A 16,752-nucleotide genomic window follows, 5' to 3' on the forward strand; every position below is an offset into this window, starting at 1 on the left:
TCCTGTGGGCCGTTAAAATCACCCAGTGGCAGCCTCTCAACAGCTTCCAGTCGGGTCTGAAACCAATGCAGATGTCTGAAAACATGAGACTTGATTCCAGACTCGTTCACACTGGATTTACTTTATTTAAATACAATTTACTGACTTTGATGAAGCGTTGCTCCAGATTCACATGGAGCACCAAGTGATGCTGGCTCTGTGTGGCTTTTCACACAGCAATTCACACTGAGTGAGTCCACTTAACTATAAAAACATCTATTTTAAAGGACTAATTTCCATGACAAATTAAAAGCTGTTCATCATAACATATCCAGGCTGAAAAATCAACTGTCTTAGCCATAACAGCAGAAGCCTCTTTCTAAGAACCACACTTTCTTTAGCACTGAAATAGCAGGAGTGTAGGAAAAAGCCTCACCAGTGATAGACTGTCTCCATTATGAAGTATTAGGCATGAGAGCAATTGAAATTAAGGAGTTTTCCCTGGAAAGCTTTGGACTCTTGTATGACAGACCATAAGCAATGTCCCGCATCTTCTGCAGCTGCAGAGCGTACCCTCAGAATTAAGGTGCTGTGGAGGATTTCAGCAGGTGGACTGCGAAGGTCAGATGCTCAGCTAGCATAAATCAGCACAGCTCTGCTGACTTTTATGGAAGTGCAGGGATTTACCCCAGGTGAATATCTTGCTGGAAGAGATGCTTTTACGCATTACAAAGAAAGGTGCCCAGGAAGCAGACCATCAGCTGACTAAAAGCAAATTCGCTCCACTAAAGTCACTGCCAGATGCCTCAGAAGTTGATGGCAAACCTGAGAGTGACTGGCATGGACCTGCTCTGACCCCAGCATGTTCTGCTCTCAGAAATTAGTTTTGTTTGTGACCACCTATTGCTAAGTGGCAGTTTGTAATTTACTTCCTCCACTGAGCTTCTGGGGATGGTAGAACAACAGCAACAGAGCAGTAAATAAACACATATGCAAGTTTATCTGATCGGTATGCTTGAGAGCAAGTGTACTGAAACGAGAAGATGAAAACTGCATTTACCCAAGCTTGCCCCCGGTGACTTTGCTGAAGGGAGCAGCCCTCAGTTTCTGCAGGCTCCCTTCAGCTTCTCCCTGGCCACTGTGCAATGCCACCGACAGCCACAGGACTTCAGCCCAGTCCCTAGGTCACCCTCTCCTCATCTGCATCTGGCAACAAGGAGGCAGAATCAGAGGATATGTGTTTGAGCTCCCATATTGTTTTACAGCCCCAAAGGTAAATTCAAAGCAATGGCATCATTTCCAGAAGATACCATCTTTTGTGTTAAAGAATCTTGCTTTAAAATATCATTGTAGGGTAGCAGTGTTTGGGGGGGAATTTTGTGCAGCCAGCTAGCAGAACCTGGTATTTTGAGTGGCTCAGGACTTTCTAAAATCAGCCCTTTTGAACATGGGAAACTAAGCACCCAGAGTTTAAAGCACTTAATGTTATTAGCCACTTTAAAATGCTGGCCCTTGATTATGAAGGAGTACAGCTGTACAAGAAGAGACAGAAGCTCCTCATGGGAATGATTTGATCTTCAGATTAAAAAGGCAAGAGCCCAGCAATATTTACTTGTGTGGCTTTTAAACAGTTGTGGGGTTTTGGGTTTTTTTAAGGAAAAAAAAAAAGAAAAAAAAAAAGAGGCCATGACTAGCAGCAGCAAGGAACAAACTTCTCATTAGTGGGCTGTGCCAGATTCTTTATCTAAAAATAGTCTGTTCAGCAGCTTTTGAAAAACCACCATCATGTTTAATTGAGATGCCACAGTATATGCGAAAGAACAAACAGGAATATTACATCTCTCTTCTGCAATAGCTGTATTTCACTTGCTAATTGCTGAATCTGATCTAGGTCTAAAACCACTTCACAATACTAGAACTAATGGGCAAAGTTAAGCACAGAATTTGAGGACGTGAAGGGGTTTCTGCCCTCCCCCTCTTTTCTGGGAATGTCTTAATAAAAACCAGAATCAGCATCAGTTAATTTACACAGTTAAAGAGGGAAGCAGGTAACAGGCACAGAAGATGACCAAACCAAGAAGCTTAACAAGAGCATATGGCAAAGCTTTAGTAAATCTAGGTCTTTACCAATAAAACCCGAATAAACAAATCCCCCATTTTCCTTCCCAGTGCTACTCCAGTGGAGAGTAATACAGCTCTTTCACAACTCTTAGAGGAGAAAATTGCTGCAGGAGCTGCTTATTTCTGTGTTAGACTCATTTGTAAGTGATGACTTCATTTGTGGGCACAAAGGTTGATGTTGTAAAGTAAATAAAAATGCTCTTTAACTGCATCTTTCTGAAAGCATCAATTCTTTGCAACATCAGTCTCTTTCATTCAAGAAAAACTGCAGGTCATGTTTCAGCTGAGCAGTCCTTTGCTGACATTTCCCAGCTGTAGGCTCTAATGGACAGAAAGTGGAGGGAATTTTCATATATTTGTTGTTGGAGTGAGCTTTTGTATAGAGGACTTCAAGATGTCACATAAACATTGCAGGCTCTTATTGATTTGTAGAATAGGAACTACACAGGGAAAGAGCAAGGAAAGTCCCTTTACACCAATAAAGCCTGGCGGTGTTTCTCAGCTGGATTAAAGTTGAGTCACTTAAAAGAGGAGAAGTCATTTAATTCTTTATGACCTTACTGCTAAAAACACCTTAAGGAAATTATCTATTCTGTTGTGCATCCATACCAGCTGGAATCTCTAGCAAATACACCTGTCAATGTGCACTCAGTATTACTCTGTACACCCCAGTTAGTGGTGCGTCTGCCAGGCACATCTTTGTGGCTCTGAAGAGAGGCACTGGCTAACACAACCTGTTAGAGTTAGGAGATTCTCCATGGTCATTTCTGGTACAGCGGCCATTTCCTAACCTTTATTTTCCCACTAGCACAGTGACTTTCTAACTAGCAGTCTTCCATGGACACTTACTATTTTCTATCAGGTTGGGCTAGCAAACAAGGGATGTAATTAGTTGATAGACTAGCAGCTTTACTAGAGGAACTTCCTAAAATAATTGCTCTCCTTTATCCCCGGCCCATGAGGTTTCCCATAAGAAACAACAGTATGGCCTGTTACAAGCATACTTCAGCTGTGGCAGCATTTCCCAGCTCTGCTAATCTCCTGTTACAAACATCTAAAACAGCTTCGCCAGAGCACGTGCATTCTCAGTAAGACCTGCAGCATCTTCAGATATCTGGAGTTTATGTGATTTCATTGGCTTCCCTTGGGTGACTTGGATTATCATGCTTTAACCTGAATAGGGAAAAATCTATTTTCTTTTGTCACAGCCATCCCTTTTGTTAGAAGTTACAAGTAGGGGGTGAGAGGAGATGGGGGAAGGGGATATATGAGAATATTAAATACTTGAGAAACATCCCCAAAACATTTGTGCTATTACTGAGCTTCAGGAATGTCACCTGTGTAAATGCTTTTATAACACTCCCAAAGAAACCAGATTTATCATTTTCTGCAGCAATACAGCTGTGCTAAAACTATCCCACTATACACCATACCAGGTGAAGCACTGTCTACAGGAGAGCAGATAGGAACATACCAAAGGCAAGGACATGTAATGTCCCACAACAACAAAGCATTTCGTAAACACGTGTAGAAGTGCTTTGTCGAGTGGAAAAGAATGACCGAAAAGGGGTTTAAAATGCCAGGCTGATTTCTGGCACAGAACTGAGCTGGCACATCTCCCAATTCTGTTGAATCTGGTTCTTTATTAGGCTGTGGATATATTGTAATTAGCGATTATACAAGATACTATCTGGTTAAATCCCCCAGCCCGTTTTGTGGATTTGCTACATCTTGATGTTTCTTGTGCCCAAATGAACATCCTTTCAGGGGCACCTGAGTAGGGCTGACAACCAGCTTATGGCTCAGAGACCTGGGATCAAGTCTCTGCACCATCCCTGATCTCCTGCACGTGCTCAGACTCCCCTCGCTCAGTGGCCTCCACCGCACAGGAGGAGTTAACAGCACTGCAGCACCAGCCTCAACTTTGGTGAGGAAGGCCAGTGAAGTACAGTTAAACATCGAGCTTCCTTGCCAAATTGGACGCAAAGGAAGAAAGAAAACAAATCTTTTCTCCTTGCTCCTACAAAGATTTTACCATGGAAATACTGATGGAAATTTGAAGAGCTCTAGAAAGTATCACCATCCATAGCAAGGGGTAGTTGGAGGCTAAAATAAATTATACTCTGGAAGTCACGCAATTTTTAAAAAAATCTCCAGGATCAAGATGTGCTAAAACAAATTATTTGGAAGAATATAGAGCTTTGCATATCAGCGACTCCACCATTTACTGATATACACTGTAACATTCCCCACCAGGTAATATACACTGTAAGATTCACCAGTCAGGTAAAGTCTCAGAGACAACAAAGCTTCAAACCACGCTGCTGACTTCCTCTAGCCTCTGGTACCTAAAGTACAGCTATTGGCACTCACAGCTTGGGACAGGGGTTTTGCTGTGGTTTTCCTTGAGGAAGGGATGCCAAGCCTGCACTTGCAAGAAGAAATTAAGGGGGAAAATAAAAATACTTTAAAAAATCAGAATAAAACTACCAAATAAATGCCCATCTAACTAGGCAAGTTGTAGATCAAATACATTTTTAGGATGTTGGCAGAATTTCAGGGTCAAGGTGTACCTTTTTGCAATTTAGGTGACCTGTGCTTCAGCAGCCATTAAAGCAGAAAGATGGGCATGCACTCTCTGAAAGTCAACCATCTTGGGGGATACCGTTGTTTATTAAAAACACACCCCATTGCAAATTCTCCGTGTTACCAGTTTTTGGGTGGGCTGGCAAGAGAAAGAAAAGGCGGTAACAGACAATGGGCAAGGAATTTTGGATAATTACCAGTGCAGAGGCCTTGCACTCCTGGTACCTTTTCAGTGTTTTAATACAACTGATGTCTAATGAACCTACGCATGACCTTCATGGGTAGCACTCCAAGAATGCCTTTCAGTCTCATTCACCTCATATACCACATTTAAATACAAACGTGCCAAAATAATTATAATTACAATATTGCAGTAAAGTGTTTTCAAAAATAGCCAGATTTACTATTCTGTTCTGAGGACACGTGCAGAGAAATGAGCTAACTATACACCCGCCCATCTGAATGCTGACTATGGAGTTTATTCATCCCAGTTGCAAAAATCATAAATAGAACAGGAAGGTGAATCAGAGGGTACGGTTTTATGGCTATAATTTTGCTTCCCTCTTCAGATCAGATGGCTGAGCTGGAAGAATTAAAGCCCATCAGACATCACATCACATCGCATGTGTGTGCTCAAAATGTTCAGCAAGGATAATAATATATGGCGAACCAAATATTTAAAGGAACATTTTGTAGGCTACTGTTTCATACACATATAACCATACTAAGGAACAGGTTTGAAGAACAAATCTTAGTTTAAAGTGCTTAACCGTATAGCTTTAAAATTTTATCTCCCTAGAGTTGCTTTTAACTAGCTGGCACATTTAACTTAACAGCTCCAGGTTTGCTTTCACCTGAATTTCAAAAAAATTGTTGAGTATGAGAATCACTAGTTTTGCTCTGTCTGCGATTCACTCAAGAAACAGCACACAGCAAAATCAGATTCACCAGTAGGCTGCAATTGCCAGTTACTTGACGGGTGGGTTTATTACCAGACATGGCAATTTACAGACACAATCTGACATTTTGAAATGCCTGTTCTCGTACTGCTGTAAATTTCTCACTGCAACTTACATTACATTTAGGAAACAATTCAGAAAGGTCTAAAATTAACCTGACTCCAGCTGCTTCAATGTCCCTTAAATCAAGACTATTTCACATTAAGCAAAGAGCCAATAAATCTGAAGAGTTGGTATTTTGAGAAGGAGCTGTTTCTCTTAAGCCCTGCAGAAAGGCAGGTGGGAAGCAGATTGCAGGCCTTCCATCCAGCTCTCAGTTCCTTCAACTCTGCATGGAAACCAAACACAAACCTTGGCCACCCTCAAAGTACCAGGGGTGAAATCTCAGCATCAGTGCTAACAGCCCCACTTACTGCAGCGGAGCATAATTTCACACCAAGCAACATGAGCAGAGTACAAATCTAACGAAGGAGCAGTGAAGTCCTCTCTCCCTCTATCAACACTCTGTTACTGATCTTGGGATCAGTAACAAACAGCTGCTGCTCTCCCAGCTCTCGTGAAAGCATAAAGAGCCTCCTTACTTGGCATAATCCTGTGTCACAGAAAGATTAGTCCCTGGTCTGGAAGTGCTGCTTCATTGACATAGTGCTTCTGGACCCAGCTTAAGGATTTCTGAAATCTGTTAAGTGACACTAGCCACCAGTGCCAATGCATAAGATTGCAGTCTTGGTCTTCATGAAGTCAATGACAAACTTTTATGGAGTTGAATGGGGAAATAAGAAGTCTTTCTGCTGCAGACTGCAAGCCGTTGGTAGTCCACAGAAAGGGGGCTAATAGCCAGATGTGTCTTGGTGGAAGAACCTAAGTATACCACTACCTGGGGGTAAAAAAAGGCTGGGGATTCATGACTGAGTCTTTACCTTCTATTGCATCACTCAGTCATTTTATTATATGAAATATTATTTGCATTATATTCACAGTTTACTATCATACTAATAAAAGCCTACTGCATTCAGCTCCATTGTCTGGCAATTGCCTACAAAGGACTCCTGGGAACTGATGCGAGAAGTGGTAAGCTAAAACTTCTTCATTTCATAGCTTTGGATCACTACATTACGTTGCCTTGTCCTCTCCTGAGCAAGAACAGTGGAGGACTCTGTATTGTCCTCCATTTGTGCTTTGAAACCACATCCTCAGCTGAGGCAGTGGTAAGACTCAGCTCTTCATTTGCACAGCACCCAACAAAATGAGGGCCTGAAGCTTGGGAGGGTTTGTGGAGCCCAAAGCGCCACAGTTACTATCTAGTGGGTGTATTTCATTAGCAGCTTTCCGAGAGTCACCATCACTTACCTTATTTGGCATAAGAAAATAAAGCACTAAACAGAAAAGGAACATCTACTGCACCAGCACCTGCCTTGGCTCACTGCAAGGCACCTCCTGGCTGTCTCTGGGCAAGGAGGAGGCAGAGGAGCTCCCCAGGCTGAAGAAAGGCTGAAGGACCCCTCTGAGCCTTGGACAATCTTAGACCTGCAGTTCTAACTCTACCGCAGGCTCCCGTCATGCTCGAGGTGATCATTATATATCTCTGTGTCTCTGTTTCCCCTCTATAAAACCACAAGAGCATTTCCCTCCTCCCATGCACTTTCTGCCTCACCTACTTTATGACTCAGGTTCCTCAGAAAAAGGGCACCCCTTTCTGCGGCATTTGTAGCACCACTGAATCCAAATTGTGACTGGTCCCCTAGGTGATACTTTAAAACAAATACCAATAGAAATCTTTCATAAACAATTGACTGAATCCCCCCCAGGGTACTGGGAATGTGCTGCAGACATCCCCCAGAGCCCCCCAGACTTCCCCAGTAAATCCAGAGAAGATGAATTATTCAGAGCAGAAGGCAACAATTGTTATTTCAAGGTAAAAGTTAAGATGCCAAAATTTGCCTTCCTGCCAAATGAAGAAGAGATACATTCACACATTTTTCTAAAAGAACATGTATGAAGATCTGCAATGCAAAAATCCCATGTGCAAAGTCCCAGGACTGCAAATTACAAAGCACCTTTTTCTTTTCTTTTTTTTTTCCCCTTCATCCTAAAAAAAGGGATTTGAACAGAAGTTCTTTGCAACTGAGGTCAGTGCGTAAAACACTGCTTTCTGCCGCAGACCCAGGAGTCCCTTGCAAGAAGATCCTAGAAATAAATATGCCTCTGCAAAACCCTCCAGTTTTGATAAAATAACATTTTGACTGAATTGTTATTTTACCCACAGTGTTCTCACTAACTCCACTCCAGCTACAATTAAGTTAAAAAACATTACATCTCCAATCCTTTCTCCTGTTCTGGAACAGTCATAAAGAATTTAAAAAATAAAAGACATACACACACAGCCTTTTTTGTTCTTTTGTAAAACACTATTAAATCTGCCTTCTCACTTTATAGTACAGTTAGAAGCAATTTTATTAAAGTATTTATGATTATGAAGGGCATAATATGAAAATGATTCATGTCTCCTTTTTCTACTGATTCATAATACAAGAACAGGAGTTCAAGCAATGAAATTACCAGCATGCCAGTGTCAAACAAATGAAAGATGCCAGTTTACACAGCACATGGACACCTTATGGAATTTCCTATTGCAAGATGTCTAAATGTCAGACAGGGCTGAATGGAAATGCAATTGGACAGCACAGTTATGAATGGCATGAACCCTGCACAAACATAGAGATGTCATTCCTGCCATGAGATACTCATGATGTTTTTTCCTGACCGTGAAGGTAGAAGATAGACCTGCACACCCCCATCCATTCCTATAGCAGAAGGTCCATCATGCTGTAACTGGAAAATTGCCCAAGCCTAAGGTGACATTATTTCATGCATGCACAATTTTTCTGTTTATCATTTCTAAGATGCAAAATTGGACTTGGTTGGCCGGATTCCAGAGTTCCTATCTTCAAATGCTAATTACATTAGATATTACTGATAGCACTACTGCTATTCTGTACAGCAAACTGCATACCACTAAGTAATGAGTAATGAATGTGCAATCAAATCTGGAAGAGAGGGCATTTTGCAAGCCTTTTAAACCTCAATATATTCCACAAACATGGAAGCAAATTCACAATCAGAAATGCAAGACATAATCTAAGGTACCGTTCCCTCAACTTCTACGTGAAAGTAGATGCTCTCATTCCCTAGGTACACCTCTGGGGCCTCAGATAAGGAAGGTGAGGCCAGGCTGGTATCTGAACAACAGATACTAAAGAAGCGGTTGCATGCCCACTGTATGACAGTTCAGGTCACAGGCAGAAGCTGGACACAGCAGAAAGTGGCATGCTGCTTCAACGGTTAACACACCTGACTTAGTATGGAATCAGTGTTTCTAACCGGTTTTTAAATTCTTGGAGTACTTTGCTTTCCCTGAAATGCAGAAATGAGAAATGATCTAGTTGACTTCCTCTTGTACATTGAATTCCAAAGGATGTAATTTACTTCCTTCCGAAACGGCTATGAGGAGTGTTAAAGAGGCTCAAAACTTCAGGACAGAAGCCACAGCACCATCTGCTATGTGAAATGGGGGGTGGCAGCCCCTCCGGATGGCAGCTGCAATGAAATGAAGAATCATTATGGTTGCTACACAGCTCTTTACATTTCCTTTTCTACTGCTGATTGCTAAGAACCCCCTTGAAGACAAAGTGACAAACTCTGATGAAAGTTTTCATCATGCCTCCAAAACAGGGCATACATTTCATTATGGGGTGGGGAGCTTGATGGTATACATTGACTACAAGACTCATAAGGACAAACACATACAAGAAAACAGAGGTGGAGCTCTGAAAGCAAGAATCCATCCTGTTTGCTCCAGTTTGATTAGTATCTGATAGAAACCAAGCAAACAAATGCAACTAGATCAGGTGAAAATCATGATCACAACCACACAAAGCTTTCTTTATTCCTTTGAATTAATAATATGTTTTCAGCTTCCATACCACATTAGATTTTTTTATGAATCTGCACTCTGGAGAAAGAACATAATGAATTCCTGCAGTATCCAAGCCAATGGGCTTACCTTTCACAGGGGATAAAAAAACCCCAAATCACAAGCCTAGTATCACGAAGTTTGCATGAAAATGCTTTGCTTTCGATGCTTGCCATTTTGCTTTCATTGCATCATTTTTTGTTAACATGTATTTATGCACACTAAAGATTACATAAAAGTCATTCGGCAAAGATAACACACAGTAGGATTTGGAAGGATGAAATCAAAGAATCCCATCAGCTTTGCATTTAGTACCCAGCTAGAAAAAGGGACAAGATCTACAACATCCTTTCTTGTTTACCTAGGTAATTGCTTTTGAGCTTTCCTGCAAGTGGATTTGCTGAGAAACATTGCTTTCTCTCCAGTAAGGTTGGCTTTCATGCCAATACACAAAGTTCTGTGACAAGAGACAATAAGGGAGATAGAATAAGGTAACCTTAAAGGCCAATGCCTCTGCTATTTCTTTCCCTGTACAAAACAAAACCCAAGTTTCTGATCACCTTTATAAATGTGACCAACATTTTGTGGAATAAATGCAAAGCTGTGGATTACAGGCTCACAAAGCTCATAATTACAGTAAACATTAAAATTGATTGAAGTGTTATCACTGAAAGTAATTGTCAAAATGTAAATTGTCAAAATGTAAAACTTAACAAGCAGCAGAAAGCAAATTACTGTGAATAACTCATTTTAAATCTACTTTTCTAAACAACAAAAAAAGAAGTATTACCACTGAACATTTTGGAAGAGAGAGAAGTGGTGTTACTGGTGTTTACAAACATCCAGCTTCCTACTTGCCCTAGTGCCACTGCTGGATCAGAGTACCATTTGGGGATCAGAGTGAAAGCAGAACATGTGAGATTTGTTTAGTTTTTTGATGGAGACAGCTGGGGGAATGAGAACACAAACAGTTCACGTCTCCCCAGAAATCACAAATCCCGAGCCAAAGCTCCTAGAAGCCTGCAGGATTCTTTTCACTGACTTCAGCAGGGTTGGACCAAATCCTTACACATGCTGTGGCTCCTGAGGTTGGAAGTGCTTAAAGCTTACCCTGTTCACGTTTACCGATTTATTTGTTGCCTCAAAATTCTTCTTCTGTTGTTTAATACATGTAGTTTATCATTGTATTGAGGAGTTCACTGCAGGCAAGAGAGAAGGCAACGATGCCTTGCACTGGCTCATGAAACTCTTCTTTCTGATGCAAAGAAGGTGAGCTGGAGGAAGCCTTGTGCTGATGACCTGCAATTAGGCCTCAGGAGAGTAGGGGACAGGAGAAGAAAAAAGAAGACAGACAAAAGAAAGAAAAAAGAAGACAGACAAAAGAAAGAAAAAAGAAGAATGGGTGTCTTAAGAAGGTGACAAAGAGAAGCAGAGAAAAAAAGAAGGTAGAAACAGATACTGAAGTCAATTCTAAGTTATGTTAAATCATCCTTTCAAGAGTACTAAGTCTGGTAGCAATTTTGAGGTGATCGTGATCATAGGAACAAGGAGCTTCTGACCATTTATGCTAGGGCTGGCACAGAGACTGTCCTTCCTTTTTTATGTCACTGGCCAGTCCCCAGTGGGCTCGTATGGACAGGTTTGGCACTGCAAAGCCTCTTTGGCAAGATTCAGCTTCTGGCAATGGATCGTACTGATGTTCGGCAGCGTTACAAGTGATCCCCTCTCCTCCAGCTAACTGCAGGGATTCCTCTGTGGATTACATCCCACATCTACTAGATTATGGGTTTGGCTCAGGTAAAGGTGCTCTTTATCTACATTGTTAAAGCAAGCGAGAAGGTCCAGTGTAGTAGCAGTTGAAAACACAGTAAGTGCTTTTTAGGGCTCTTCTGTCTGGAGAACAGCCAACTGAAACTGAATCACACGGGTATTTTCCAATAAAGCCGCATCAGAAACCCACATATAAGCTACATCTGGCTATATTTTCCCAGAGAAATAAACTGCATTTGTTCCTCAGGCTATTGCCCCTCAGGATTGTTTCCAGGGTTTTCAAATTACACAAGTAACTACATTTTTCTAAGTCTTTGCATCCTCTTCCTAATTAAAACATCTCTCAGGCTTATCAAAGCAGAGATATTAGCATTCCGGGCCAGCTACCTTTCATTCCTAACAATTCCCTGTGTACCCAGAGAGAAAGCCAGGGAAAGGGAAAGAAAAAAAAAAAAAAAAAAAAAAAAAAAGAGGCAGGCTCCATCTCTTATATCCAAATCAAATCCGTTTTAGCAGGTCTTTTCTAAGCTCCCCCTATCCTTACTGGCCATCACACTATTTTACAAAGCTGCCACCATATGTGAGATATTTGGCTTCAGGGAGAAAATGATCAAGATGAAAGAATTACTTACTCCACTTCTACCAACCTCGTGAATCATTCATGTTTCTTACCTGAATCACAGCCAGCTGCAGTATCTGTCACATTCTGGATTTAAGCCATGTACGATGTAACATTTACCAGTGATCATTCAAAATATTCTATTAACCCCCCTTCAAATACAGATATTGTGCATTGGTACAAAGTACAGGAAAAAACAATTTATTGTACAGTTCAACTTCTTGCTGAAGTGCCATAGTTTTAGCTGAAAGCTATACAGCCTTCTCTACAGGCAAGGAGCAACTTTGTTTATTATTTTTCAAAAGCTGTATCTAAGGATAAGACACCATTTTCCCCTGGACTTTAGTAACAGCAGGTTTTAGATTCTCAAATGAAAACTGCAATAGGTGGAAACCAGGAGTAACGAAGCCTGTACCTATGATCAGACTAGCAGAATAAGCGTTACCAAGGATGCTTGCATACCAACAAGCAGTTAGTTGTCAGCTATGCAAAATCTCATCTAAAGCTCACAAAATTTGCTGGGAATGCTCCAAGTTCACCCTGCAAACTATTTAAACTCAGTTCAGCAGAATCTGGACGAGGTCTTATGTTATATAACAGGAAAACTAGCACTCTAGAGTATGCCATGCACATCTCAGTGTCCCCCTTTAAAAAACAGGTATATATCCTCAGACCCATGAAATTCTCTCTCCAAACAAAAATCACCACCCAAAACGAAACAGATATTGCTTTGAGGCTAATTAAGATGTTTTATAACTAAGTTGCTGCCACATTTACATGCTCCAGCAGGTCAATTCTGCCCTGAGGCTTTTCTGTTGGTGCTGGACACGTTGCTCCTGCCAGCACAGGTCTCACCAAGGCAGAGCAAGGCCAGCACATATTCAGCTACCCAAACTTTTATTGCAGTAATGGGATTACAGTGAGGATTGGTTCAAAGATGAAATAAAGTGTTCACTTAAAGCCATTAAAAATAGTTACTTTGCTGTCAGATTATTAATCGTCTGTCATAATATTCTTAGAGGTCATTATAAAAAGCGTATTTCTGTGTAGTCAGAACGCCCTTCTGTCAGATCCGCGGTAAATGAAGAGCCAGCAATAGAACACTGCCACCACACAGAAACACTGCCACCTCTTGTTGATCACCAGGCAGACAGCTGCCAGGCATACACTCAAAACGTGTCAAAAAGCAAGTTAGCTGATTCAAACCTTATTGACAGAGACATTCTCTAACGTGGCTTTATCTCACGTTTTGGGTAAAGGCACACATTGTTCAGCTAACGCAGGATAATTCATTAAGCCATGGTAACTTGCTTTTGAGCCTGAGCTCTGTCGAACCCAATCTCTTTTCTTTCATGTGCACAATTTTGGTATTTTATTGCTGTAACACCAGAGACGCCAGCAGTTACTCCCACTACCGGCAACACAAAAACAGATTTAGTTCTGGGAGACCACGGAAAGATGCAGCGTGAAATGCTACAAAGCCTAACATGTTTTCTTCACGCAGAAGTTGTTGCTAAACCTCCCGTAAAAAACATAGAGCAAAGCAGCAGGTCCTGAACTGGTGCTGGTGCCCCAGCACCACCAAGCACCAAGACCCCATGCGCAGGCTTGCCTGCCAAAAAGCTTCACCCCCAGGCCCCTGCAGCCATGGGCAGGCAGCACCCACAGCAACTCTTTGGAGACCATAAAACACAGATTTCTGGTGAAAACTCCAGCATCTCACTCACTGGAAATGAATAATTTCTTTCAAACTCTTTGCAAGTCAGTTAATAGCTTTTTTTCCCCCTGATTAATACCAATACAATCATGGTAAGGGCAAGAGTACATTTTATGCCTGGGCTGGTTAATTTTCGTGATTATTTTGCAAGGCATCTGGGTCTGCTACTGAGGCATCCATGCCTTCATTACATTTTAGCAGCACATAATGAAGGCATAAATGAATACTGCAAATTTGGGGATTCTAGTTCAGTGGGAATAAGAAACTGTGTCAATGGAACAAATGACCTGTTCAAAATTTCTGGTTATGATATATGGTAGAAAATGTTTAAAAAAAAAAAAAGGAAGGAATATTAAAAGACAACAGCTGTCTTAAAATAGTACGTCCTTGAAATAGAGAATAAGAGAAAAATGTTCATTCACTTCAGGTAAGGCTTCTGCTATATCAAACAAAGACTATGTTACACCCTATCTCCCAAAAGTAAATCCAAATAATCACCACAGACCCAGCTCCTGAAAGTCTGGGTATTTTTTATGTACCTCCCCACACCCTGTCAGTACTGGAAGCAACAAATGCCCATAACACCTCGTCACAGGCCATAAATTCCGTGAGATTTTGGTTTCCAAACATTTCTGAACTTGCAAACCTGGCTCTTCGGCAAAATGGTTAGGTTAAAATGCTGATTTTTGGGAGGAGTACATCAGCCCTCCGCTTGCAAGCAGCGTTAGCGGGCCGATTCAAATAGGGCTTAGGAAGGAAAATAAAGTTTGCTGATGGCAACCACCCAACATCACTCTTCGCTGCTTGAGGAAGGAAACCACCAGAAACAGAGAAACTTTTACATCATCCAACAGCATACTTTTCATACACTCCCTGGGCAGCTCGTTCACAGACCTCTGTGAGCTCTGGCTTCTAACACAATGCATGACAGAAGCCCGCCATTTCTCACTTCTTCACAGCAGCCCTAAAGTAACCATGGAGTGGCCCCGTCATGGCACAGGTTGCCAGGATACCTGTTTCACTTCAGAAAAGCTTTTTTCCCCATCCTTCTCTCCTCAGAAAAGCCCCAAGTGCGGCCTCACCCCATGCCCCCCCACACCCACAGGGCCAGGTGCCATTATATGCCCTTTTCCATCAGGAAAGGGGGACCCATCTTCCTGGCCTCACGCCAGACAATGAGGAGATGGCCGCTGGCCTCGGGGCTGACTGACCTGCAAGCTTGTGCCCTTCTGAGCCCAAATCCTGCACGGGTGAGATAAGCCAGGTCAGGAGAGGTAGGAAAAAGGCAGAGATCCTCAGGGTCTTGAATTGCAGGCCCACATGGGGCTCCCCTCAGGTTCCCACTGAGGGGACAGTGCTCCCCAGACAGACCCCACCACTTGTAAGCATGCCAGGCCCACACCAGGGACACTTCCCGTGGTACCCACACCTCCTGCCTGCCTAGGCAATGGCTGCTCTGAGGAGGTGAGAGCTGGGTGAGGAGAGGTGCACACCTGAGCCTGCTTGGGCAATCAGGCAATTAAGCAAGCTGGGACAGGCTCCACCCCTGCACCTGCACCACCCCTGCTCTTGCATCCAAACCACCCCCTGCTCCTCCACCCATGCCACCTTCTGCTCCTCCACCACCTCCTGCACCTGCACTACCTCCTGCTTTTGCATCACCTCCTGCTGCTCCCGCACCTGCCCCTGCTGCTCTGCACCACCTTCTGCTCCTGCCCCTGCTCACACTCCTGCCTGTGCGCCCAGAAATCCTGACTCAGTGCAATGAAATTCAAACAAGAGCCGTCCTCAAGCTAGAGAGCTAGAGACCACCAGTGACCCTTGTGGGCCCATGAGATGCCTCTGCCCAGGGGGAAAAGCCACTCGCCAGCTGCCTGTCCCCTAAACGAGTCCACTCAGTGGCTTTCTCACAGCAGCTGGGGAGCACTGCTGGCAAAGCAGCTTGCTCGCTCATACAAAGGAAACATGAGGGCTCAAAATACGTGAATTTACTACGTTTCTCTTTTGAGTTTCTCTGCATTCAGATTCTACATTGGGAAGCACACTGTACTTTTTGTTACTCTAAAGTGCAATTAACTATGAAAAATGACATTTTTTTTAGTCATCTTTGCTGACATGTCTTAACCTCCTTAATACATATGTAACTCTTAGCTCCCTCCTGCATTTCCATTAACTTGACTGGCATTACAGCAACCATGGGCAATCCCCAGCCTTTCCCCGGACCTGTAAATAGCATTTGGGACTCTGATGCAATCAGAGCTGCCACACTGCAAAGCGGGTCCAACAGCCCCTCAAAACACCCCAACACCAGGGGCCCTTTGCGAAGGGACTGACTATGATGCAATTGCAAAATGGTGCTGCTCATTCCCTGCCTTAATAAAAAGAAAAGTAAATGCTAATGAGCAGAAGCAGTGCTATTATTCCAGGTCTATGTTATTCGTCAAACTGGTAATTAAATACCTCATGGAGGTCTGCTTACCTTCTCTTTGAACACACCCAACAAACTGGAGTTTGAGTCTCTTCCGCACATCCATGATTTGAGGGATCGAGAAATGATCTTGCAGGTTGAAGCTGACAGAGGTCGAACCACTTATCTAACTGAAAAAGAATATTAAGATCTGTAAGCAGAAAGGGTTTGGGTCACTAAAAAAATCTTTGGGCTGGTGGGGTGGGGCATAACTTCCAGTGAAGTTGTTCTTGAAACCAAATTCAATTTAAAAATAATTTGCAGTTGTGGTTCGTTTTTTTGTTGTTGTTTTTTTAATACCAGGGTAGTCAACACTGGGAGAAATGATCCAGGCAAGCAATAGGTTATTTGTGTGTTCAAGTCAAAAATAAACACTTTTATGTATTTATGTAGTTAAGCACAAGTTACCAGGCTCCACACAGGCCTTAGTGGATGAAATTCAGTAACAGCAGCATGCAGAGGGTAAGAGTAGTGGTCTCTGCTGGCTGCAAGAACCATGCACTGATATCATAGCAAGTTTGCTCTCTAGCACCTTTCTAGAAAGCAGCTCCTGGTCAGATT

The sequence above is a fragment of the Harpia harpyja genome, chromosome 7, assembly GCF_026419915.1.
Source record: "Harpia harpyja isolate bHarHar1 chromosome 7, bHarHar1 primary haplotype, whole genome shotgun sequence".
In the NCBI taxonomy this organism is placed as follows: Eukaryota; Metazoa; Chordata; class Aves; order Accipitriformes; family Accipitridae; genus Harpia; species Harpia harpyja.